The sequence below is a fragment of the Nothoprocta perdicaria genome, unplaced genomic scaffold (genome assembly GCF_003342845.1).
Source record: "Nothoprocta perdicaria isolate Ctin4 unplaced genomic scaffold, notPer1 scaffold_2, whole genome shotgun sequence".
Lineage (NCBI taxonomy): Eukaryota > Metazoa > Chordata > Aves > Tinamiformes > Tinamidae > Nothoprocta > Nothoprocta perdicaria.
Window position 1 is genome coordinate 12,511,724 of NW_020455204.1, and position 26,753 is coordinate 12,538,476.

The 26,753-nt window shown below is 34.8% G+C and overlaps 1 long non-coding RNA gene across 1 annotated transcript in view; it reads left to right on the forward strand.

The window, feature by feature from the left end:
- Nucleotides 1–22,366: 22,366 nt before the first annotated feature.
- The window catches only part of LOC112946023, a 48,376-nt gene continuing 43,989 nt past the window's right edge, over nucleotides 22,367–26,753 (forward strand). The window contains exon 1 of the long non-coding RNA XR_003249120.1: nucleotides 22,367–22,472. This is a non-coding gene — a long non-coding RNA (uncharacterized LOC112946023). The remainder of the gene's footprint in view (nucleotides 22,473–26,753) is intronic.

Here is a 26,753-nt window from a genome sequence, read left to right on the forward strand (position 1 = left end):
CCTGCCTGAATAATCTGAGTACTCCGAGTTGCAGATTAATTTCATGACCAAACATAGTTTGAGAAATGATAGTATATACAAAAATAAAATTGATAGGCTAGCAAGGATGCTGTAGTGCAACCCTTCTACACACCTATCGTCAGACTCCTACCTGGATAATTGGGGAGGCTCTGTGTGCTATCATTTGGTTATACATGAAATGTTGTCGATAAATCTGTTTCAAATGAAGATTGATTGTCTTGGAGTAGAGCATGCTGAGAGAAATAAGATCCTGCGCAGAAGGATCTGACTATCAGTCCACTTAACAGAAGCTTAGCATGCTGAAGAACATCTTGTATTGTTTGGATTCAATCCATCATTAAACATAAATGAGAGGGAGACTGAGATACACAAATGTGCAAATGCCACATGGATAGATTTATTAAAGAATCTGTAACCATCTGGACTCAATATGGAACGTAAAATATGCCTATTTATCAAATTGTAATTCCCATGCAACGTATCACATCAGTATTTCAGTGTTGATTAAAACTAAATTGTTTGGAATTTATCAAATTGAGTTCAGAAGCAATCACACAATCTTATTTATAAACTACATATTCTTCAAAGATTAAGTTATTCTCTTCCATTAGAAATATGCAGTGACTATAGCTTTGATTCTGTAAAGACTTGTATTTGTGCTTTATTGGCTCAAGGAAGTAGTCTCATTAATGTTAATACAGCTACTCAATCAAGTAAAGTAACAAACATATTTACAAGAACAAAAGCTGACAAGGCAGTATTTCGATACTGAACTTTGTGTACAGAAATAACTCTGAAGGAGCACAGAGATGCCAAGAGGCTATGCCAAAAGTGACTATTATTATAGAAGTATAATAAAAGCTTAATGAGATATGTATTCCCTCACTGCTCAAACCAGGGAACTGGAGAAGGCCACCTCTTTTACCTCTTTCTCCTCTGTCCATCTCCTCATTCTGACTGACTTTATAAATTGGAATTAGATTAGCACTGGAAATTAAAATCAGCTTGTGAAAAGAATGCATGGTTCACGAGGTTAGAACTGAAAATGAATCTGGTTGTTAGAAATGTAGTAACCTGGCCCCGTATATTCTGAAATATGCAAGTAATATTGCAATATTCTTGGAAATGCAAGTAACACACTTGCAACAAGAGTGCAGATTATTAAATAAATGTATAAAATCATTCCTTGGAAGAAGAACTACACACACACACACAAAAAGGATTTGAGAAGGAGAAAGTAAGATCCTTCTGTCCTTTAAAAAGTATTTAAACCGATACAGATTTGCAACAATATTAGAGCTCTGTGTGGAACAATTTCTATATCACAATTAGATACAAAGGCAAAAATGCCAAAGTGCAGACTATATATAGAAAAAAAAAAAAAGAATATACACCACTCAAAAATAATTTGATTTTAAAAGGATACTAGGCATCAGGCTTTTAGTCATTTTCATATAAATAAAAAAAAAGTAAAAAGATATGAAAAAATTAAGCAATTTGGATAGTTGTTTCAAGTAAAAGATTAAAAACACTAATATGTAGTGTTTTTAAAGATTAAAAACACTAATAATCCTAAAAGAAGTTATAATGTTAGCAACAATTTTTATAAAAGTCACAGATCATTAAAATGATTATGTTCTAATAAATGCATCCATTCCAGGAAATATGCTAATTATAGAGGAGAAAGGAGGGTGAACACTTACTACAAAGCAAGTTTTGAACCATATGAAAATATACATATTCCTTGAAAATATATATATTTCTCTCATTGCAGGACTGTAGAGAATGACAGAAACATTAGCGAGATTTTCTGCTATGGAGCCTTATCTTGAAGGAGATTTTCATCAAAACTTTAGATAAGGCTAGAATTTTTCTCTAGCAATGAAAATGTTCAGTGTCAGTCAAGTACTGTACTTAAAGGGTATCTTCAATTGACTGACAGCTTTTAAACCAATACTAAATTGCCCAAGGAGCTACTGAGACATCAAACCTCATCGGGAGGCATCAAATCTCATCGTTAAGAATGCCATTTAGGAACTCCAGGGGGTTACCCTGTTCTTACTGTTTAATAGGAATAAGAAAGTGCTTCCATAGCAATACTGCACAAAATAATTTGCTGAGTTCATTTAATCCTCTTTCTTCTTTACCTTGTCAGCTTCACTGGTCACTTCTTCTTTAGATTGTTTTTCATGTCTTTCATCATTATAAGCAGTAGTAATAGCTATCATGACTGACACAGTCATTTGGCATTGATTGACAGACAAATTATTTTCTTTGTATAATCAAACAGCAATAATAATGACAATATAAAATGGGCTAGATTTTACGCCCAATTACAACAATATAAACCAAGTTTAGGTTCTTGCACTTAAATCACTGCTGATTTTCACTGGGGGATGCATCAATGTGTCAATTAATTCACATCAGTATTATTGGATTTGACCTACAGTCTGACAAATGGTTATAAGATTGCTAAGAGTGCACTGTTGATTTTGACCTTTATTTTGATATCTGACATTTTCATTGATTTGGCTACTCTTATTTCCATCTGGCTACATCTGCATTAGTTAAAACTTCACTTCAGTTGTTATCACTAATTGATACTCGGCTTACTTTTTGACAAAGAGTACGGCCTTTTTCCAGTATATATATTTAGAGAATGCATGCTGAGCTGTATTTCTTCAGCATCAGTGTGATTGCTTTCACTCTATTTTTACTGTTTCTTCCTTATATTATTTTTAATGTCAATATTGATAGTACAAGCAATAGTAACCATTAATGGCTAATTGTACGGATACTGCTATGAGAGATGAGCAATCAAATTAAAAAAGAAAAAAAACCCCACAGAGTTCTAAAATGATTGGTCTATATTTATTATACATGTCTGCCTGCATAGGTATTAGCTATATAAATATTAACTCAGACCAACATTGGAATAAGCTGCCCAGAGAGATTGTGGAGTCTACTTCTCTAGAGATCTTCCAAATCTGCCTGGAAGCCGACCTGTGTCACGCGCTCTAGGTGTCCCTGCTGCAGTAGCGGGGTTGGACTAGATGGTCCCTAGAGCTCCCTTCCACACTCAACCATTCTATGATTCTGTAATATCTAATATCCGGCTCTATTGACCTCTACTCATGTATAAAAGTGTCATATGCTTAAGAAAAGTTTAATCTCTTCATGCTACTTTGAAAACACTTTTTTAATACATCTGCAAAACACTGCGCCATATTAAGGAACCAGAATACCTAGAATACGTTGACTTAATTTGCAAAGCCATTGTAAAGTATTCTGTTACTTTTTGCACCTAACACAAGATAAATATTTAAGGGGAATTCTAACAGTGTTTACTTCAGTAAGAAAAAGTTCAAAGATTTTTTTTAAATGTGATTATACAATTTTATTGTATACTTCCTGATTGTCTATTCATGAAAATAAATGGACCACTACATATTGCTCATAGTTGAGAAAGTATACTAAATTTTATCTTTCCAAAACCCTTACCAAAACTTCTGAATCAAATGAAAACATTTCTCATGAACTCTCATTAAATGAAGATATTTCATTAATGAAAAGATGACAAATAATGTGAAGATATTTTCACAATTCGTGTGACACACAGTGCAGCATTGAAATGTTATTAATGTATGCCACCTTGCAGTATATATTACTACTATATTCATATAAAATATTGAAGTGACAGAAATAAATAAATAGAAAATATTTACACTTTTCCTTCAAAATAAATACCACACAAAGAATTAAAGACTTTTTTTTTCCTTTGGGAAGTTTTGATGAAATTCTTACCTTCTTACTTAAATTAGATCAAATAAATTGTCATTACTTTTAATTTCTACAACCCAAATGTAAAAATAATAATTAAAACATAAAGACATATATAAGATTTCCTTATATTTCATGTTAATGACATTACAATTCTACATAGATTGAATATAGAGGTATCACTTTTATATCGTTCTTTACAGTTCTCATTATTATAGTATATGCTTATTATATTTTGTTTGCTTTGACAAATAGTTATGTTTTTATTTTTAAATCTAGCAAACTTAGAAAATTAATTATATTGACTAAACAACTAATTCAAAATCAACTAACAGAAGCAAGACTGCTTTGACCAGGCCCTACGTAGCTAAAGGAAACTATTTTATGACAACTTACAAGCAGTTAAATGCTTTCTTTCATTATAGCAGAAGAAAAAAATTGTGATTAAATCCATATTAAATCACATTAAAAATGTGATTGCAAACCAGTGACAAGCTCTCTATGAATTCACTGTATATTTAGTACAATTTACAGTTCATCAGAATGTAATAGGTACTCTTAGAATATACATTGAAATATATATTATTTAAAAAAACGCATTTTAGAAGATCACAGCCCTGATAATCAAAAATAAATAGTTCATGTATTTTTTTCCATTCTTATTTTAGATTCTTCTAGAAGAAGAAAAACTATGCCTTCCCAAAATCCATTGCCAATACTTAAAAAAAAAAAAAAATCTAATCATTGGGAGTATTGGTATTCCATGGCGCAAACAAGATCACAAATGCTGAAGAACTGGATTCTGAATTGAACTTAAAGTCAGATTTATTTCAGCTTATGAAAAAGATGGTTTTTACTATTCATTTTATTGAGACTGATAATTCACCCTTTTAATAAAAACCAACTCAAAACTCAACACAATTCACTTAGGTTCCTTATAGAAGCATAGAGAGATATACTCTGATAAGAGTGGAATCCAGTATACTGGAAAAGCAGCGTGCCTAACCTATTTATGTAGAAGTACTGTAGGAAGGGGCTGTTGGGGGGCTGATGTAACTCTGCGCTTTTTTATCCTCCCAGAACCCACAGCTATCTTTTAGGTTTCAGCTAAGTAGCATTGCTATTGAAATTCAAGGAAGTATCCTATACTTTCAGTGAAAAAGAGGAGGAGCCATGGCTTACTTCTCTTCTCTCTTGTCCTCTTTCTTTAATTCTTTTCCATCTCATGTTTGTCTAAAGAGACAAGCCTGAGTTCAATTATCCTCTCTATCTGGGGTTCAATTACCCTCTCTATCTGAGAGGATCTGGATCACTCTCCTTCATGACAGTGCCCTGTCCACACAGTCATAGGTATATGAGAAGCACTTTTAAACTCTCTTTCAGAACTCACTTATTTTTGCATGGAATAACTACATATTAATTGAGCCATGGAGAAAAAGAGGAAATAAAGCTCCATAGTTCAGAAAGGGGCACCCATTAGTGGGCAATGAGATCTGCACCCTCGCACACCACCCACCACCCATTTCACACTTACATACTATTTCATATTAAATATTCATTTAAATATATTGTCTTCAATGACTGTTGCAGGATGAAATGCACTGAGGGATTTGTGAACTCAACCATAGCAATTTCCAAATGTGCAAATTATATGCCACCTACAACAGCACCGCTATATTATTCATATCCAGGGCTTACATTCCAATGTGATCAAAAAGATGCAGTCCTGTGCTTGCATTTGAGATTAAAATGTGTTTCTTCACTTTTCTTTTTTTTCTTTTCTCCAGTAAACATTTTGTAATATAAGCCTAATGACCAAATTAACATATCAGAGAAAATCACTATAGCAAAAGGCTTTGCTAGGTATCCTTTTCAATTGTACAGAGAGGAACCAGACATTAAAGAATACCCACTTCGAAGATTTCTTTCCTCAAGGCTTAGAAAATTCACAGTAAAGGACAATGTAGAAAGCTTGCCTCAGATTTGTAAGAAAACAGATTTCAGATTTGATAATAAAACTACTTCTAAATAATACAGTATTTTTCTCTTCAAAGCACTTTTCAAATATTAATATTATTGACTTAATCCTGAAGAAAGCATCTCTTAAATTACCTTGGCCAGACTATACCTTGATGCAGAGATTTCAATGGCAGAGGTTTCTTGAAACCTCTTGACATACAAGGGATAATTATGAAATGCTTATGGGGGTATGCAGTCTGTTCAATCACTATTTAAAATTATGGATGTACATAGTCTGCTTAATCACTATTTAAAACATATATGAGCTGTTTTGCTATTGTAAATAATGTTGATGCTTTTATTATTTGACTACGGCAAAAGATATGATATATTCATCAAATGTTATAAAAAACTGGGCAATTTTGAAGGGGCTATAAAACTCCCTAAAGAAGCTTACTGGCATCTTGATTTGCTTAATCTGTTTCCAAACTTTCTATTCTTTAGTACGACTTTTTCAAATTTCAGGAGTTCTTATATCCTCTTTGCATCTCCCTTAGTCTTGTAGTTAGGTAATGGCATGGCTGGTAAGAGGCCACAGTCTTTTAATGAATTTGCAAGGCCTCAGGAGTGAGACTTGTCAAGCCTGCATTCTCTTAACTTTTTTTGACTTGCCTTGGTCATTTGGTTTAGATATTACCACTTTTATAAAGTAAATTTGGAAGTAATGTGAAGTTTCAGATGTGTTAGAAAACATATAAAGATGACTCCAAGTGGAAATAAAGAGAGGAGAAAGAAACTGTCAGCATCATATTTCTCCAAGCAAAGGACTCCATGTGTTGATGACTTGCTATAAAAACCAGCAGAAGGAAACCAACTTTAGGACCCAGAGGATTAGGGAAACATAAGCACAACCCCAGGAAAATGGGTAGGAACTAAGAAGTGCTTATATAACGTTTTTAACTGCATAAATAGTAGTACTGAAACCATTTCTCTATACAGATATTCTTTCCTTTTCTGTAATAATTATTAGATGGCTAAGACATCTATTATAATAATAATAAATCCTGAGCTTTATACGTAACTTGTGTTTTCTCTTTGATCATAAACAAAATTGTAACATCTTGTCAAGGATATTGGAGCAGTATCTTTTAAGAGCATATATTTCTGAAAACTGTTCTTTGAACTTAGTCCTTGAAACTATAACTTCAGATGTTCTGGACTGAGACTTAACGAGTCAAAATTTATGATGGCCATTACCACACACACGCAATGGGTTTAACTCCCTTGCACTGAAGAAGATTTGCAAGGAGAAACTGCACTGACTTAGACCTACAGTGAATTTGTCCCACAGGCTATATTTAAGTTAATACTGCTACAATTTGTTTAATGAACTATTCATAAAATGTTATGAGCAGCTTTCATAATTGCCTAGAATTTCAGCTGAAAAAAAAAAAAAAAAAAGTACATTAGTAGATTCAAAGCACTTCCTGGATTTTCCTAGTCTGTCAATACCTGTCAGACTTACTGCCTAAAGGGATACCCAAAAGGAAAAGAATGGAGAATGTTAAAATCTGACATTCAGAAGTTTTTATATTAATATTCTCTTTCTCTCTTTTTTTCCCCTCTTTCTATATATGTTTATCTTTTAGTGTTTTAGTGATAATTTCTGTAGCAACAGAAAACAGCTAATGTACATAAGAATTCACTCTAATGAAACTGAAGATCTGATTCTTCTACTATCCACTTGTTTCTTAATAAAAAAAACTCAAAATATTAATGTCAAAATATATACACAAACAAGTCACAACATATTCCAACATTTCAGCAGCTCAAAATACAGCCTGTGAACACAATACATTAAGATAGAAGTAATCAGAATAATGTATCAAGATCTTCATGATATTCCCTGATCTACTGGTACACAGAAGATTTACATTGGTTAGTTCCACCCACCCTATTTACTTAACTTTTCTTTAGCAATGATAGAAAAATGAAAGTCTAATCAAGACTGCACTGAAATTATTATTTGAGGGTAAAAGATAAGCCTGCTCAGGGTTAAGTATTGTCTACTGCTAATCAAACCTCTTTGCATCTGCAGTAAGACAATAAAATTATAAAATACGGTTTTCTCAAACTCTACCGAAACTCAAATGAAAAGAATTAGGTTACTGAAGGTTGGTGGAAATACTATATTGCTTACCTAACTAACTGATGTCCAGTTAGTTGGATCTTTTTTCATCAGAATATTTCCAACAAATGTTTTCATAATCTTGACCATGATCTTTTTCTTAAGGATCGTATGTTTGCCTCCGTACACAAACACTCACATTTAAATGTGTAAAGAACTCTTTAGCTGTAGGACAGGAGATCCCTAAAAGTAGTCTGTTGTAATATCCACCTAAAATTGAGCATACAGAACACCAGTGTGGCTGGATATGCTGAACCTTATTTTGTGAGCAGATTAAGAAAACAAATCCAAAAGGACTCTTAGCATAAATAACCAGGAACTGTATTGTTTGTTGTTTTTGATGTTGTTAAAAAAAAAAGAGTCTGATGATAGTTATTCTCAAACCAAACATCAGTCATCAATCTCCGATTCATAGTGATCAAAGCCATCGCAGAATTAATTTTGAAAAGGACATCAGTAACAAGTTTAAATGACACAGGCTTTCCAAAGCCACCCAAAACTTTATGTGATTATATTTCTTTCACCTAGTTCCTAGGTAAGCTATGAATTTTATCACAAAATTCAGCTGAAAAGTATTTGTAGAAAAAATATACACAACACCAGCTAACAAACATTATAAACCAAATCTGTGTTTCAGAATGAAAGTACATTCCCTCTTGGGGTATGAGGGGCAACTATGAAGACTTCAGCAGGGACCTCTGATGTTCTCCACAGCTTTATATTTATTATAAAATTAAAATCAAACCCAGAGGATGCAAGTTCCTGTGTGCTGTACTTGCAAAGAATATTTTCAAAATGCAAGTGAGAAAGTGTAACCTAGAGAGACATTTGTCTGAGGAAGTAGAGGGCCAGATGCCATAGCTCTGACTTGTGAAATGTCCCGCTTATTTCATGTGATGCAGAACCCAAGAAAGATTTTAAAGTTTAATGTTACTAACTATTTCACTCATTGTCAAAGCATGTAATAAAGGAAAAATATCGCATAGGAAGAGTATTTCCCACAGTGTGTGTGCGTGTATATATGTGGGAAAAGGCACGACAAAGTAGAGGAGGGATGTGTGAAAATGTATAAATTAAGATACATAAGCCTGCATTACTGCATGATAGGGTTGCAGTGGGGGTTTTATTGGCTCCCCTAACTGTGAAGCAGAGATAATGATACCTTCTTTGTGAAGAGATTTAAAATCTCTAGGTTGTTTGCAATAATGGTGAGGTATAAGATACTATGAAAACCTGACTAAATATCCTTCTACTCCAAAGATGCTGGAAATAATTTTGAAAACAACTTTTGAAACGGTCTAAAACCCAAATGAAAGACATAGGAAAATCATTTTCTTCCATTAAGAACTGAACACATTAATGAACCATCTAAACAGCACATAAGGAATGTTTGCTAATGCCAGCTTTGCATCATCTGTAGAAAAAGAACTTATGTTGCTGTTACAATTAAAAACAGATACCAGCAAATAGCTCTTTTATTCTTTTTCAAAGAATATATATATACTACACAAGCCGTAATTACAGATAATTGAACAGACAAAAGTCTTTAATCTACTTAAACTACATATACATATATTATACATATATTTATATTCATAAACACTATGTCTTCCTCTATTCCAACCCAGCTCCAATTCAAAAATGGTAATTTTGACATTTCTGAGCCATCTCTTTTCATACATTTATCTGGACTTCTTTCTGTCTCCTTCAGTCTGAGGACAGTCTAGTTAGTGCACTGCACCTGAGAAGTATTTGGACTATACATACAAAGAGTAGTGATTTATGATTTGAAAGATAAGTGATATAACTCTTTTAGAAGAATTTTTTAATCAAACTTTATATGCAGGAAATATTTATTGCCAAATTGTCAATGCATAGAGAATGTATATTTATATTTGACACAGAAAGCTCTATAACATCTTAAAATAGAGTTAGAATTGGTTTGGATCTTGATCCTTCTTGATCCTTCTCTTACCTTCACAGTACAGATAACCAGATGCATTCAGAAGTAGCTGGACAGAGAGAAAAGCTTATGACTGATTGATTTAAGCATTTTATTATTCTTATTTTAAGAAAATAATAAATGTGAGTTCTTTTTATTTGCCTTCTGGGCATTCAGCTATTAGGACTAGTGTTTTCAAACTTTTCTCTTTAATCAAAAGGCTAGAAGCTTACTTTTAAAAATGAAAGCTGAGTTTCTTATACAGTGAAGTTATTTCAGAACCTTTGGCTTTAGGACAAACTAGTTTTTTTTTCAGATGAAGTAAAAACGTGAAGTTGGCAAAGCAGCTGTGTATTTCAAATATCTAGAATTTCAGGGAGTTGACTTTTCGAGGTGACTGAAATAGGTTTTTTGGCTCAGAGTCATAAGGAAACCTGTGTTACACTATCCTAAGCATTTCAGAGACTAGTACTTGGCCTTCTCTTCATAGGACTGGAATTCTTAATGTTGGGTTCCATTGGCATTATATGAAGAAAATTTTGAAGAAAATGTCAAATAGCTTCAGCAAAATGAACTGTGGGTCTTCATTATAAAAAAAGAAAGCTGATATTTTTCCTAATCGTTGTTAGAAACTTTATGTCTCTCGTGTGTTTCTGAGCATCCTGTACAAAATCTGGAAGCTTAAAATGGGATCTCCTATTTAAGTAGGAGTTTAAGCAAATTAAACAGAACTGAAACGTGAAAGAAAAAAGTGGACTGAGTAACTGTCTGACATGCTCAGAGATATGCAGTAGTATGGGGCTACCTGGAGCTATTTCTTTATTTGAGGACCCTCAAAATGTCTTAATTTTCTAATATCTTGATAGCGAATCCAGAGATCCAAATCAAAATCTGTCTGATGCTGTGCAGAATTTGACTTTGGATTGCATTTTACTTTTCAAGTAGAAGAGTATACTTTTTAGGGTGTTTTCCAGTATATCCTTTCTTACATAAATAATTAAAAGTTATGGAATGAGAAATCTGGGAAACCACAGGAATTGTATATTCAAGACATTCCTCTAGAAGTCTGTCAACTCATGCATACATGCATTTTCCTCTTCTCTCTACTGCTCACAGTATCTTTGTGATGAAATCTAGGCAGTCCTAGGGCACTTTACTGTTAGCATTCATGATAGTTATCTTTTATGTTTAGAAAGAATGCTATCCGTCTTTCCAGATTAGCCTAGGGAAGAAGAGGTATTTCAGTTTTTGTTCAGCATTGAGGAGAGATGGGGGTGTGGATTATAAAAATGTTATGGTACCTATGTATCAACTATCATTTAATAGTATTACTGGTTCAGTGGTATGGATAGACAGTTGGAGTGGGATACCTAATATGTGGTGTACAGAGGTGATGTCTATTCTTCAGACCATATAAGCGGCACTTTCTGTCCCGGCCACCCGGTTACCATTCAGATGGAATCCTGACTTGGACAGAGTGAACATGCCAGCAACAGGAGCTGGAGGCATCCCATACTCCCATAGCATAAGTTCATTTTTAATCTTGAAAACAAAACAAAAAAAAAAAAAGGGGGGGGGGGGAAGAGCAACAATCTGAGCACCTGACAAGATAAGAATGGGAACATAATGGGAAAAGGGCTGTGGTGATCCTGTACTTGACAGACCAAAAAGGGGACCAAGGAAATTACACATATTTATGAAGTAGCATGATTAGAAAGGTATTCCACTCTGGATAAACTGCCACCATTAGTTGTAGTTTAGTTAACTTACCAGCTATCACTCCTACCTTGTCTTTCTGTGGTGCTCACAATGATTATGTTGGTAATGCACAAGGACAAGTGGAATCTAGCTGTATGAGCTTTCCATCTGCTGACTCTACAGTTCTGACAGAAGTAAAACGTGTTAAGAGCTTATTTCATAGTCAGTGAAGTTAGCAGATTTTCTTCATAATACATTTAAGATAGAATTCTGTTGAGTAGAGTGTCATTAAGATACATTTATTTTGAAAGATATGACAATATTCATACTCTACTTCCCTTAATATACTTACAAAATGGTATGAAGACCCTTGAATGACCATCTTGCACTATTTCTTCCAGTCTGTACAACAGAAAATGGTAATGTCAGAACAATAAAAATAATAAAGCTTATTTTGCTGTCAAATTGTATGTAGCCAAAGCCTTACACGAGCCTTATACGAGGGTACTTTTTAAAAATGCAGCATCCTATATACATCTCTGAACTCCATTCCCCTAAACTGTTAATGCATCCAACAGTACATACAAGAAGCATATGTCAGTGGATTCAATGTTTAGTTCATATACTAATACTTATATAATACATATATATGTATGTGTGTGTATATATATATATATATATACACACTAATAGTTCATAAACTAAGGTATCTACTCCATAAATTATGACTGGTAGCAACAATCCTCATATATATATATATATATAAAAAAATCTGATCAAATAAAGAAGAAAACAAAAATTAAAAATACATACCTAGCGTAAATGAAACTTCATCTCAAAGTAATCAACACCATATTACCCAAGAGAACAAGCTGACTGACTACAGTAAGACCTTTCTATCTGCAGTTGTTACAAGGCACCTTTTTAGAGGCATCTTTTGAAAGGAAAAAATCTAATAGTATACATTTTTGTTCACTTTGATGTGGTGATTAACACACAGATTCAAGTCTAACACTAACTAAAAGAGAGCAGGTCATAAAATCTTCAGTAACAAAATCATAACAATTCAATGAGAATATATTTTCAACATATTACTGTGAAGTAAAGGCAAAGGAAGAAAAATAGAGGCAGAACTAGAAGAAAAAGAGATATAAAGCAATCTGATATTAGCAACAGCTCTATTTCAAGCACAATGATCCTGCTAGAATAGAGACGTTGTTCAGTGGTGTTGGAAATGCAGAGGCATATAAACTTTGGATGTGCTAAAAATCCCAAGTCAGACATTACATCTTGCATTTCATCTGCACTGCATGAGCAGTGATGTAGAAGACATATGTGATTCACTGACTAACAATAAGAAGTTGCAGAGATGAAGATGTCCTTGAAAATGCCCTTAGTATTCTGGCTGACCATTTCTCTCTAGGAAATAATATGGTTTATGAAACATTTGTCTTCAGGCAAGTCAGACAAAGGGAGATGAAACACTGACCAGCCTTCCTGCCAGATCATACCCATTGGCATGCATACAGGAGTGTACTGAGCCGGATCCTTCAATCAAAATGTAAATTGTGCGTCATTACTTACTATCCAAGCTCTGAGCAAGCTCTCTGCGAGCCAGAACTCATGGCTGACAGATTTCTGAACTATAAATGAGCTATAGTAGATCAGAGATACAGACTCAACACATAGAAAACAGTGTGCAATTTATTAGCATACAAAGGTAAATAAGACCATAGTCCCACAAAGCTAAACCCCAAGAAACAGTATGGCTTTGAAATATTTACAGAAGCTGAAGGACAATATATTACATTGGAGAAGATATTTTACTTACCCAGCTTTGTTAATAGCAAGCTTAAAATACAGGAAGAAAAATATGTTATGGAGTTCAACCTCTTTCCTAACAGACTAACAAAAAAAAAAAAAGAGGTGAAATAGGCCATGGCCAAATTGAGAAAAATGTCAAGTGCCTTAATCAAGGAATGGGACAGTAAATGAAGCAGATTCAAAGGAAACAAAATGCAAGATGTTAGCTTTCCGAGTTGCAATGACATGAAAATAAAAGGAAAGGATGAAAAGATAAATTAAGCAGAATCAAGAAATATCAAAAAAGGCAAAAAAAAAGGCAAAAGAACATAAATGTTCAGAGGATGAGAATATATGAAAGGATGCACTGCTAAAAACAGAGCAAAAAAAAATCATCCAAAATATTCTGTTGGTAGAAATTTGCATATGGGAGACAAGCATATAGGTACAACACACGCTACTATTCTGGACAATTGAGGGATTTCAAAAAAAAGTAAATAATGAAATCTGTAAGGAAGTGGTGAAATATCAAAAACTGAAAGAACCCATGAAGATGCAAAAAGTAAAAATATTTTAGCTTTTAGGAGTTCCTTAGAACTGTTCATAAATTGAATTACAATCTTATTTTAACGACAGGAAAGAAAAGATCTCTAGTGTTGCCACCTTAGGGCACTGCCAGACCCCACTGCCCCAGGTCCCGGTCCTGGCCTTGGTTTCAGCCTCAGCCCAGGCCATTTCAGGGCTGCCAAGGCCCTCAGTCCCTGTCTTGTCATTCCACAGCAGTGCCAGATGCAGTGCCACCTGCCAAGTATGGCTGGAAGCAGCGCACAATGCCTTGGGTTTGGGCAGGACCAGGCCCTGTTCGACCCTCTGCCCCTGCATCGGTTGCTCTTCAGTGAAAGTGCCCTGCGATATAGTCTGTTCTTAATGACAGCTTTTACTCTTTTTCATGATTTTTACAAGTTCCATTCATTCAACAAGACTAATAATGCTGACTTAGAAAGAATCTTATTCGAGATAGTTTTGTACTCATGTGGCAAATGTCACATGATTAGTTTATATAAACTTTGAATTCCTTTCTTTGAATATCTATCACTAGAACAATGACTTAATTTTTCACAAGTTATCTGAAATAAGAAAATACAATTATTCTCATTCTACAGCTTCAATATAAGATGTAAACAGATTGATTGTGATTAAAAGCACACATTAATTCTATGTGCACAACATAAAATGCCCGGGAGCGCATTTCCTAGACTAATACTATTAACTCTGTATGTTTCAAGCACAAACCTCCCACTGACTTCAATTAGAGGTTGGAATGTTAAAAAGTTTTGATTGTCAGATATAGGGTCTCAGATTCAACAGTCAAAAATTTAATCACTGCTATGTTATAAACCTGAGCAAAGCTTTACGTGACTGGCATCATACCAGAATACTTAAGGTAAGAAACTATCCTATGAGAAAACAGCAGATCAAATCCAGCTCCTCAGACAGACTTTACTGCATTTAGCTCTCTCATCATTCATCATACGACTTTCCACTTCTACAAAAAAAAAGAGACCCAGCTCTTCTGAAGAACCTTCTCTCATTCATAGGCAACATGTTGTATTTGTGTAGTTTTTAAGAGTTTCCACAAAGCAAATACCTAAATATGTTGATATACATTAAAGAATATAATTTCACTGGGGAGAGGAAAATAAGTGAAAATTGCATGCACTGTTTCCAAAAATGTGAATGGCATTTAAGCAAAAAAGTTTGGAAAAATATATAGGTCTGACCTTACTTAAATACTGACAGCTTTTCCAAGGGAAAAAAAAAAATATCTTACATCAGTTAGACAAAAAAAAAAAAAAAAAAAAAAAAAAAAAAAAAAAAGCAGATTTGCTTCTGAAAGAGTCTTTCTAAACCAAAAGCAACAAAGTTGCTTAGAATCTTCTGAAAAAATCCCATCAAGTTCCACTGACAACCAAATGGATATACTAGGCAATGGTAGTATTACATTTAAAACATTGCTATAGGCAAAATGCACACTATATTAATGGAACAGTCTTCACTGTTTGCCTAATTAAAATCTTAGCAATCTCATCAAAATGCAATAGTTAGTCATAATATACATAATCCAAAACAATATATAAAAGCTTCATTAAGAATAACCTTAACACTTTAATTCCCTAGCTTCGGTCTCTTTTCTTTGGTGTCATGCTCTTAACTTTGTCCTCCTAGATCCTGAATCTTCTTCAAACACAGTAGTGGTGAAATGCCCAGCAAGACATTGGTGTACCAGTTCTTCAGAAACAGATGTTCCAAGGTGCTGGTGGGGGCTCTTTCTTTCCTCCTCAGTCTTGTAGATTTCCTTATCACAGTTTGCTTTGCTTGCATTTTAGCCTCCTCCAACTTTACATGAAGGACTTGAAGGGCTATTGTTTGTTAAGCAGTGTCTACCTGTGTTGGTCAGATCTTCACAAACCTCCAGCAGTAATCGGTAAGATTAGGCAATAGTCACTTGACCACTAGCTGATTGCAGTATTAGACTAATATAAAACCTGTGGCTTTTTTCAGTAATGGCAAAAGTCATATTTACTGATCTACAGTAAAAATCACAAAAGTATAAAAATTATAGCCAAAATTCCTTAAAAAAAAAAGGAACTGATTATATTCATTTTTAAACAATTTTCAAAAGTATTTTGTATGATTGGTCTCCTGAATTTTCTTTTCTAATCCAACACTTAGATGCTATGTATGTGTTAGAATAGTATGGAGTGAAATGAGTGACTTTTCTGCTAGTGCAGGTATTGAGTATCTTGGATCAGTAACAAAAATGTCAGTGTGCAGGACATTTAAACATATGATTAATAAGTTTGAAAAATATAGCCTTTCACATATCCTGCAAACTCTTACATCTTCAATCACTATTAAAGTACATTAGTCTTAATGTACTCTCCATTTTAATGATGGAGACTCTATTTTTGAGGTATTTTGTGACAGGTTCTTCTATGCCCTGGAAACAAAGCAAAGCTTCTCGCATATTAGTACAGTCTCAAATATATCCTTAACTGGGAAGCTACTGTTTTTTTTTTTTCCTTACTTTCTGAAATGTCCCTGCAGTGACTCTAAACATTTGCATCAGTTCAACTGAGATGACAATGTCAGTCAACCTGGTAGCTTCGGAAAGTTTCAGATATCTTCAGATCTCTCTTTGCCCACAGTGATAATTGTCCACAAAGCTGTTTAATGCTCTTAGACTTGGAAAGGAATTGATTGCAGCAGAGTATTTCACCCAGGCAGAATGAAGGCAAAGGAACGAAGAGTTAGCTGCAGCTGATCAGCATTTGAGCCAATATATTAATATTCATATTAAAAAGCTACCACAGCATTCTTCTATCTCACAGCAAACTGAAAGTAGCCATATGGAAGGAAGGACGGACGGAAGGACGGAAGGACGGAAGGAAGGAAGGCAGAATTCTCTATCAGTCCAAAACAAAGTAACCAAGAGCAGAGCCTTAAAAAAGTCAGAATTGAGGGAATATAAATAAAGACAAATGCCTGATACAGGAACATAGTATTTTTCTTTAATGTTCCTAACTTGTTCTGTGCTTAGTTTTGCCAGTTGTGGGGCTTGAGAGTATAGCCAATCTTATTTAACCAATTGGGTTAGTACACATTGAGCAGACATTTGTTATTTACATAAATAATCCAAATGTCTTCTGCTCTAAAAGGTCACTTGGCTAAGCTGAAATCAATAGAAATTAGACACTTAATTCAAGACAGTAGCCTGGAAAGCTTCACTTGTGGTTTGTCTGCAGCTTTAGAGACCATCAGCAAAAATGCATCTTTTGTGATGTTATGTTGTTCATGACATATACGTTTGAGTGTGACTTTCAGTTTGAAATATATATTCAAACCTGCAATAGGAGCGATTGGCTGCATGATATGATAACCAACTGGAATAAAAATGCCTACACTAAATCTCATGTTGTTTTTGTAAGTAATAGTGCTTTGAGCAAGAGATTGTAGAGGATGACTTCCTGAGGTCCCTTACAATATAATTAATCTCATGATCCTATGACATCCAGCGAAATGAGGGGGGTAGAGATTTCTGGTGGTAGTGGAATACTGGAGATGCAGAGGACAAGGGTGAGATGTGCTCAAGCCAGCAAAATGCCTCACTAGTACTCTCTTAACTCATTTAGCAAGGTAACAGATGTTGTGATCACCAAAAAAAAAATAAAAAAAAAAATTCAAGAGGCTGCAAATCTTAAGAATAGAATTCAAAACTGACAAGTGTCTAGCTGCTTAGCATCTTCCTAAGACTGAGCTGCACAAGATTTTCTTTTTTATTCTTTCCTATTTAAAGACATGGATTCCGAACATTGCAAGTTAGTCTCCAGGCAACCATACAACTCTTCAGTGGCTGGCTAGACACCACTTGAACCATCCTTTCACGTATAGCAGTTAACACCCAATTGTCTGATACACAGACTTAAATTACAGCAGTGGAAGAGGCAGAGATTTCCTCAAATGTTCTATCCTCACCTGTCCCAACGCTACCCAGTGCAAGATGGGAAGATCATAAGACATAGTGAAGGCAGCCTTACAGCCCTTCAACCCTCACTCCGTCCCTATAGATCAGCTTTTTGTATTTACAAACCCATAGGGGAAAAACTGTCGCGGGAGATAAATATAGACATATCTGTATATATATCTAATGCATAACTATAGACAGACACAGTTCTGTAGTTAAATACATTGGAAGAAGCGAATATAACTTATGGCAGCAAAATACTAGTGTGTAATGTTGACATTTATTTTTCCCATGCTGCATCATAAAATATTAAGACATTGAGACTAGTCCAACAGTCTATCACATCATAATATCCCTTTAATAAACTAGCTATCATAAACCCTTTGAAACACGCCACATTTAATGTCCATAACTACTACTAATTCTCCAGTATTATCTGTTCTCATGTATGTCATGTTAGGTTTTCATTCCAAGTGGAGAAATACTATTAAAGCAGTCCTGATTTTAAATCAAAATACGTCCATACAACATGGTCTAGATTTAGATTTGTATCTATCAACACTTTCTTTGAAAGGGATTGGTTGCTACTTTTTTTTCTACTTTGATCTATTTTATTTTATTAATTTCATATTTATGTGCCAATGTAGTTGAATCATTTTTGATACGAATATAGCGTAAGACAGAGAGTTTAAATAACGAAGTCATATTACTAATATGTTTCTTATTTAATGCTGAAATCAGAGCCTGGAGAAATCATAAAGTTACATTAAATGTTTGTGCTTAGTTTCTCAGAAAACATTTGATTTTCTATTTCATTTTGTCATTCCAGTTCATGTGAAAAAATCTAAGAAAAAAAATAGCTTCCCCAGTCTTTTGCTGTTATACTCAATATTTTACTATGAAGGTATCTAAGAATCTCTTATTTTATAATGAAACATATACATTCCCCTAGAAATAAAACTCTGCAGAGTTTGTTTGTAAGAACAATAATCTCCTTTTCTATTTGAGCAAGACACAACATTTGGGAGAACTGATTTACTTCATCTTTTTATATTTATCCTAAAATACAACACAGGGATTTTAATTCTGCTTTTACTTCAGAGCTCAGAAGACATACATGTTATTATTGAACAACAATTCATGGTCTTGTCTCATCTACAATTACTTTATTGATGTCCAACAATTAAACAAAAAATAAAAAAAGAGATCAACTGTCACTTGACTTTTTTCCTGCTGTGCTTACTAATAGCGATAAGTAATACGTCTTGTGAGTTATGATTGCTTGGCAAAATGATCTTTTTGTGTAACTACTTTTAAAACAGATAAGAAACATCATTCAGACATGGAAAATGGCAGAAGATTTAAGATAAGGTTCCATAAAAAGCAAGGGGATCACATTAATTACGTTGCCAATAAGCCTAACAGGAAGGAGTTTGATCTTGCTCAAGCACCTAAACATCCACAGTGCAACTTCCTGTGTCACAAAGAAAAGGTTATAATGTGATAACCAGGTTTTGTAGTAGTGGTTGATATCTTCCTAATGTCTGACAGAAAGGAAAAATTCTCCAGATAGTCCATTGACACAGTACTTTTATCGGTCTTGTGCTGCATTAAAAAAAAAAAAAAAAAGTTCTAAGCCCTGTACCTACTTTGCCTCTTATCTCTCAGGATTTGATGTTATGTGGAAGCATTTTCCCCCCAAACTATGCCTACATGTGTTACCCTATATTAGAGTTAGTCTACAGTTAAAGCTGTCAAAATTTGTGTGTCGAAGAAGGCACCAGATTTCCAGAACTGCAGCACAAAGGGAAAGTGCTAGAGCTCCAACTGTCAACACCTCTATTTGTGAGCAGATGCCAGGTCTCGGCAGAGCTACAGCACAATAGAAAACACTTCAACTGTCAACACTTGATATGGGAGCAGCTGCTGGGGTTTGGCAAAGTTAAAAGTAGGAGAGGAATATAGTCTTAGCTCCCAGCTTGCAAGCAAAGTCTGAGCTTTGGCAGAATTTATATCAAGTAATGATGGATGGTAAGATCTCTCCACTGACCATTGCCTCAGTCCATACTTTGGGAGTAGATGCAAGGAGTATTGGCAAGTATTTGGCATATAGCCAAATACTTAAAATCAATGCAAATGGGGAGAACAAAAATAAAACAAAACCAACAATGAGCCAAATACTTGTTTTCCCACTGCTGACTCTAATTTGTGTTAGCAAGGGGTTGTTAAATGCTCAACATGTTTCACTGCAACTTGCAATGGCTGGAAAGAATATGCTTAATAAAAATGGTAACAGACAAAAATCTGTACAGTCACCTGCGAGGGACAATGTTTAGTCCTACACCTCTTACTTCTCCATTTGTCTGTATGTACCTGCATAGCATGTAGCTGTAACCAGGTGTTTTGGGAAATCAGTTCTGAGAAGCCTTAAAAGGAGTTTTGGTACTGAGAATCAAAAAGGTTTATCAGGCTGTAGTTTTTGTAACATTTCCAAGTGATAAACTGAGAATTCTCATACAGCACTTGAGACTTGTGTGTAACTAAATCTATACTATGTCTGGGGAAAAAAAGTTGTTATTACTATTACTATTATTATATTAATCACCACTTAAAGGACTTTTCCCAAAGCAAATTATACTTTCTCTTATTTTGGAAGGTGTTAACTCAGTGACACAACAGCTTTTAACAACTCACGTGCCATGTTTTCTTCTAAAGGACTAGACACCCAGCATTGTATGAGGAATTTCGACTGCCAGCTAGATACTCCATAATGGAGTAGTCACCTCTTCTGTCTTCAAGCCGGGAAAGATCTTGAACCTGACTGAAACTAAACAGTTCAAAACACTACACCTTGAGATGAATCCACCAAACGAAGTGTGGGTAAGCTTGCAGTTATGCTCAGGCACACAAATGGCAGCAATTCTGTCACTATGTATTATACCAGGGCTAGGTCAGAGTGAATCCATACTGTATAATTTCTGCTTATTATTTGCTGGCCTTAGTCAACTGGAATTGGTATATTCTAACTCTTCGGTCACTCACAACTTTCTGAAAATGTTACCTGACATTTCTCATTCTGAAATTGTCCAAAATTTATCTTCATTTATGAACAAACACAAAAGTATGTTTTTTATTCTGTTAGGGAATAATGAAAAAAATGTTAGATAACTTTCTGGAGCTTTCTTTTAAAGTAACTTATACAGCCAAGCACTTCAGAATGAGAATGCCATAGATAACAAATCAGAAAAGAGGAAGGATTTTTTTTAAATAATATAAAAATCTACTAATGTTGTATGATAGATAAAATTGATTTAAAATATCCTCATTTATTTTCTAGATTGTGTAATATTCAACTTAGAAGTCTCAAGGATCATTTAGAAAACATTCCTCTGATGAGAAATGCAAGTTTGAAAAGAATTACAAAAATGCATTAAAATAGGTTAGAAAATTCTAAAGCTTGTTCTTTAGCGGGAAAAGAGTATTTATATATATATATATATTTTGTTTCATGCACATAAAAATGGTATGCATTAAGATTGCAGTTCTGATAGTTTTCCTGATAATTGACATACATCTCATCCACTTACATAATATTAGATAATTCCTCTAACTCGTTGAAATGAACTTCTTTAATATCCTGTATAGCTAATGAATGGATTAAGGTCCTGCTAGAATACCTCTGCAAAAAAATCTATTTTCCTACATGTACAAACATAGATACTGGTTTGGAGAATCAATATGACTTTTATCTGTAAAACATATCAATAAATATTGGTAAAACATATAGATCACAGGCATACATGCAACAGATTTTTGTCGTACCTGTTGGGACGCACAAGGTTTCCTTACACACATGCTGCAACGTTTAGGTTTGCTGGCCTACATGCTCAGCTGTGAATAGAAGTGGGTAGCACTAGTTCATCTTTTCAGCTGATAAAAGCAAACCTTGTTGCCACCAAAGACTGAGTCTTCCGATTAGACTGCCCTGATTTTTTTAGAAGCCATAGATATTCAAGAAATGAATAATCCATTTTCAAAACTTCTGCTACATTATCTAGTCATACTATCATAAAAAAAGGGGGGGGGAGGGGGAGGAGGGAAAACCAAACCAAACCAAACCAACCAACCAACCAAACAAACAAACAAAAAAAACAGCTCTCTACCTGCTTAAGCACAGCAGATGTAGTTGATGGGAGAGTAAAAAGTTAACTAGAAAACTGCGGAAGGGCACGAGCTTKGCCAAGCTCTGCCAAAGTGCAGAAAAGCCTGGCAGAAAATCATAGTAAGATTCTAGGTGCTTTCCCCAACACCAAAGGGAAGGGGGGAGTCATGTGGAGGCAGGACGGTCCTTTTCGCTAACATTTGCGGAGAAAGACCCAGCTCACTAAAGAACTGATACGCTTGCAAAGCACGTGATAAGGGGCCAAACACGCCTGAACATACTTGAAGAACCAGCCTGTGAGGATGCGTGTAGCAGAGTCTCGTACTCCTTTTCAAAGAGTATAAAGGATATAGTCTAGCAGCGATCGGGAGCGACTAACTCCTCCAGTCGGACTGTGAGTATCCCTCAATTCCCCTTAACCTGGGACGCGGGGCAAAGGCGACTCCTCGGGAGGCTGGGGAGGCTGAAAGTTGGTTGAACGTATCCGGGTACATTCAGGGTGTAAGAGCGCTCAATTACAGCTCCTTGCAAAGTTGAGAGCCCCCTATAACTTTGAGGTGAAGTAAAGAGCTATAGCATTTTACTTAATCTTTCTTTGCCTTTCCCCCGCCCCCAGTTACTAATTACTAATTGTTAAGCCCACCCCATAACAATTGCACCAGATTGGTGGTGGATGGTTTTATACCAAAGATCTTACACTAGTGAATAATTTAAAACAAAACAAAACCCCAAACCAAAAAGCCCCTCTGGATTATTTTACGGCACCATAGCACGACAGTAAAATTTGGCGTAGTCGGTGGAATAGCACGGCAGTGCTGCTGTTGTGAAGGTGAACCCTGCTTCCACTCAAATGGTTTCTTCAATCAGTTCTACTGTAAAAGTATATATATAAAAAAATCCTTTAAGGGTGTACCTAAAATATTCCAGATGCTAAAGGAAACAGCCAAGTATTCAGATAGATAACAATACTGCCCAGTATAGTAATTTTCGTTTGAATTTAGCAAAAAACTTGTCCAAACACTCAGCATAATTCAATAATTAACCACACTACAAACATTTGAACTTTTATTATCCCACTCATAGAACTCTGTAAATTTATCTGTGTTGAATAACCTACATGAAATTTATAAATGTTTAACAGATTACAGGCAAGTGTTATTAAGGTACAACATAGCCACCAGGTCAATATCTAATTAAAAGTTAATTTAAAGTTATGCAAAAATACAAGGTTAGCATTATAATTTGCTTTGCTTTACAATATGAGAGGGAAGAAAAAAAGAAAAAAGGAAATGTAGAAAACCCACATAACCTTATCTACAAAGTTTCAGATCAAATGTTTGCCAAGCACAGTTTTGCAGATAATTAACAGCCTGTATTGGGGGGGGGGGGGGGGGGGGAAGGTATTTCTCTCCTGTATGCAGATGATACTTTGCACTTCAAAAGTACCTGCTTTCTGAGGAGTCTAATTAATCTTCACAACATTCTTGTGAAGTAAATCAGCATTATTATCACCATCTGATAGATAAATAAAGGCAGGGAGAGACCAGGTGATTTAGTCAGCAACATAGAAGAACTTCGCAGCAGAACAAGCACATAAACCCACATGACAAAGTTTGGGCTTTTTGGAATTCCAAGCATCTTTCTTTGGTGAAAAAAAACAGCTTCCCCCTCCCCTTCCAGGAAACACTGTAGAGGCTACTTCTGCAGTATCTTTGGTGGTCATGTTATCCTTTTTGATGCTCTTCTACATGATTTTGCATGAAATCTGATATAGGCTTGTGACTACCACTGAATTACATAGGAAGAGGTTTTTTTTTTTTTTTTTTTTTTTTTTTTTTTAAATCTATCATGGAAAGTACCCATACAATGATTTCATTTGCTTTTTTTTAAGTAAGAATGTAATTATTTTTTCTTCTTCCTTATGAACCTGAAGACATTTAATTGAGCTGCCTTCTTTATATTGTGCGTATCAGTTAAATAATGAGGGCCAAGTCTTAAATACTGTGTTCTCCAAAGATGCATCAAAGTTACAATAAGTTTTTCACCAGGTCGTAATATGCTAAGATCTATGAAGTCTGAGTGACTCTAGTCTCTAACTTCCCCTTCACTATATGTTTAATTTATTATTGTGCTTGTGGATCAAATTCAGTTTTCTTGAATCAAATTGCAAGAACATGAATGAAATCGCTAAGTCAATGTATGAAAAGCTGAGACCATCATTAAGAGTAACTTTTGAAGATCAAATGAGATACTCAGCTAAAAGTTTTTTTAGTGGCTTATTATAAAAAGTGTTTATACTTTGCCCAGTGTTCAGTTTACCCTTGTGGTATCGTTTGCTCCAAAGGAGCAGAGAGACTCAGGTTTAAATGTGGCTGCAAAACCATCCCCAGTCCCTTCTCCCTGCTAATTTTCAGCTCAGATTATTAGAAATCTTTCTTCTCTTAGGTGGTAGCATTGATTTCAGTTAAAATTATTTAACTGTATTCCTGGAACAGAATGAAAGATACTTCAAATTTGTAGTCTTTCTTCAATTAAATTGAATGTTTTTCTGGATCATCTTATTTTCTTATTCCGGAAGTAGTATTTTTGTAATTGGATTACCATATAATATTCTAAAAATAAATGTAAGGAGGTTTTTCTTTGTTTTTGCCTAAGAATAGCTAATTAAATTGTGGAAACCTAAAGCTCAAAGTTACTTTGAAAGTCTTTATTGATGTTTGAGAAAACTACATCCATCCTGAATGAAACATCAAAACTTGAATACAGCCTAGAGCTCAGGAAGATCTAAAATTACTGTTTTCCAGAAAATAGTCAGGAAAACCCCTCCCTTAGAAGACTTGTTCTTTTATTTTTACCTCATGTCCTCTTCAACCTTTTCTCTGAAAAGCAATATCAAATTAATGTACCTTTGGTGCAGCTCAAATGTCTGAGTAATTGTTTTCATTTAAAATGACTGAAGATACGCAAATGCTGATCATCTCTACATATGCCTATAAAAAGAAAATTACACTGAGTTGATGGCCTACTGCAATGCCTTAGCCCCGAATGTATTTGAGTAGCATAGTAAGAAAATAACATAATGGATTTGAGTTGAATTATTAAATAAGCTATGGACAAAATATATATCGATGCATGCCTCCACAGGACTGGAGAAGCAAAGCAAGCATAATGCAACACCCCAACCACCCCTCCAATTTGCCATATTAAGCTGTAAGAGGTATGAGCAGTGCTGGAAGTGAGTGCTGTTCATATCCCTCAAGGGATCCCAGCCTGTGGGGGAGCGGGGACGCATGCTGGGGCAGAGGAAGAGTAAAACCAAAGAACTATGGAGGGAAACAAATAAAGGCAAGGAATGTCAGGAAGAAACATCTTCATGGTGACTTCAACCTCTTCCACTTCCCATTGCCTCACACAGGACTGGGAGGCCCCCTGCCACGCGCATTTGTGAAAACTCAAGTTTTCCTTCTCTTGTGGCCTTTTCCCTGGACAGGAGCATCCCTTGTTCCCCTGGCATTTATAATCAGCCAACTTACATGTGCAGCTATCTCAGTTGTACCTTTATTTTCCCTTCTATGTAAGTTAAAACATTTTGTCATTGAAATTAAACAAAAACATCCCTCTTCATTCCTTTTAAATCTTTTAAGAGTTGGAGGTAGCTGAAAAACAAAAAGTCAGGAAGAAACTAATCTGAAGGGCGAAACTGTTTCTTCTGCAAGGCCATCTCACTCCAGTGGGATGTGAAAGGCAGTTATCTGTTGATTTTATTTCATCAATAGTACATGTGTGTACTATTTTGAAACAATGATTTTACTGTCATAATGGTATTTACTACTTTCCAATTAAGTGGTGGTGTGTCTGTTGAATGCCAGAAGTGTTAGGTGATAGTTTTAATTCATGAAAGTGGCTTTTTTCCTTTGTTCTTTTTTTTTTTTTAATTGGATGCAAAGGATATGTATACCTGAATGTGATTAGCTAATTATAATAAGTGAAGTGAAAGGTGAAATAAAAGTGTGGCATGCAGAAAATTACTGGTTTTGCTTGTTTACAAATACAGCTTCTGTTAATGAGAAAGCTTCGTGAACTGTACATCACAAGCTTGAGGAGAACAATGAAATGGCATAATTTATGTTAATACCACATTTTACACAACCTTCTCATCTGTGTAGGTATAGAAATACAAGTTTGTATTCCTCTTACAGCTCTTCACACTTTACCCTACAGGATGCAAGATGCGTTAAGCAGAATAACTTCATATAGCTAGAATGTAGAAGTCAGTAATTGAACTAGTGTTCAAGGTTTTCTTTTATTATTATTATATAGAATGAAGTGATAAGTAAGTATGTTTAGAGTATCATTTAACTTATTCTAAGGCAGATTATCAAGTCAGATGACTAGAAATGCCTGTTTATCTTGCTGAAATTCAGGAAATTGAGACTATAATATCTAAAAACAAATCACTTGTTTTGCAACATTTCCTTAAGAGCACTTTTTTTTTAAGGCTAAAAAGAGATCTACTTTCACCCATTAATAGTTTAGATACTTCAAATATTGAACATTCTGTAATTAAATTGCTTTAATATTTGCTTGTTCTGGTAATGCATCTGATCCAATGGCAAAAAGGTTGTTTATTTTTAAAATATATGTAGCAGTTGAAAAACAGAAATAAAATTGGTGA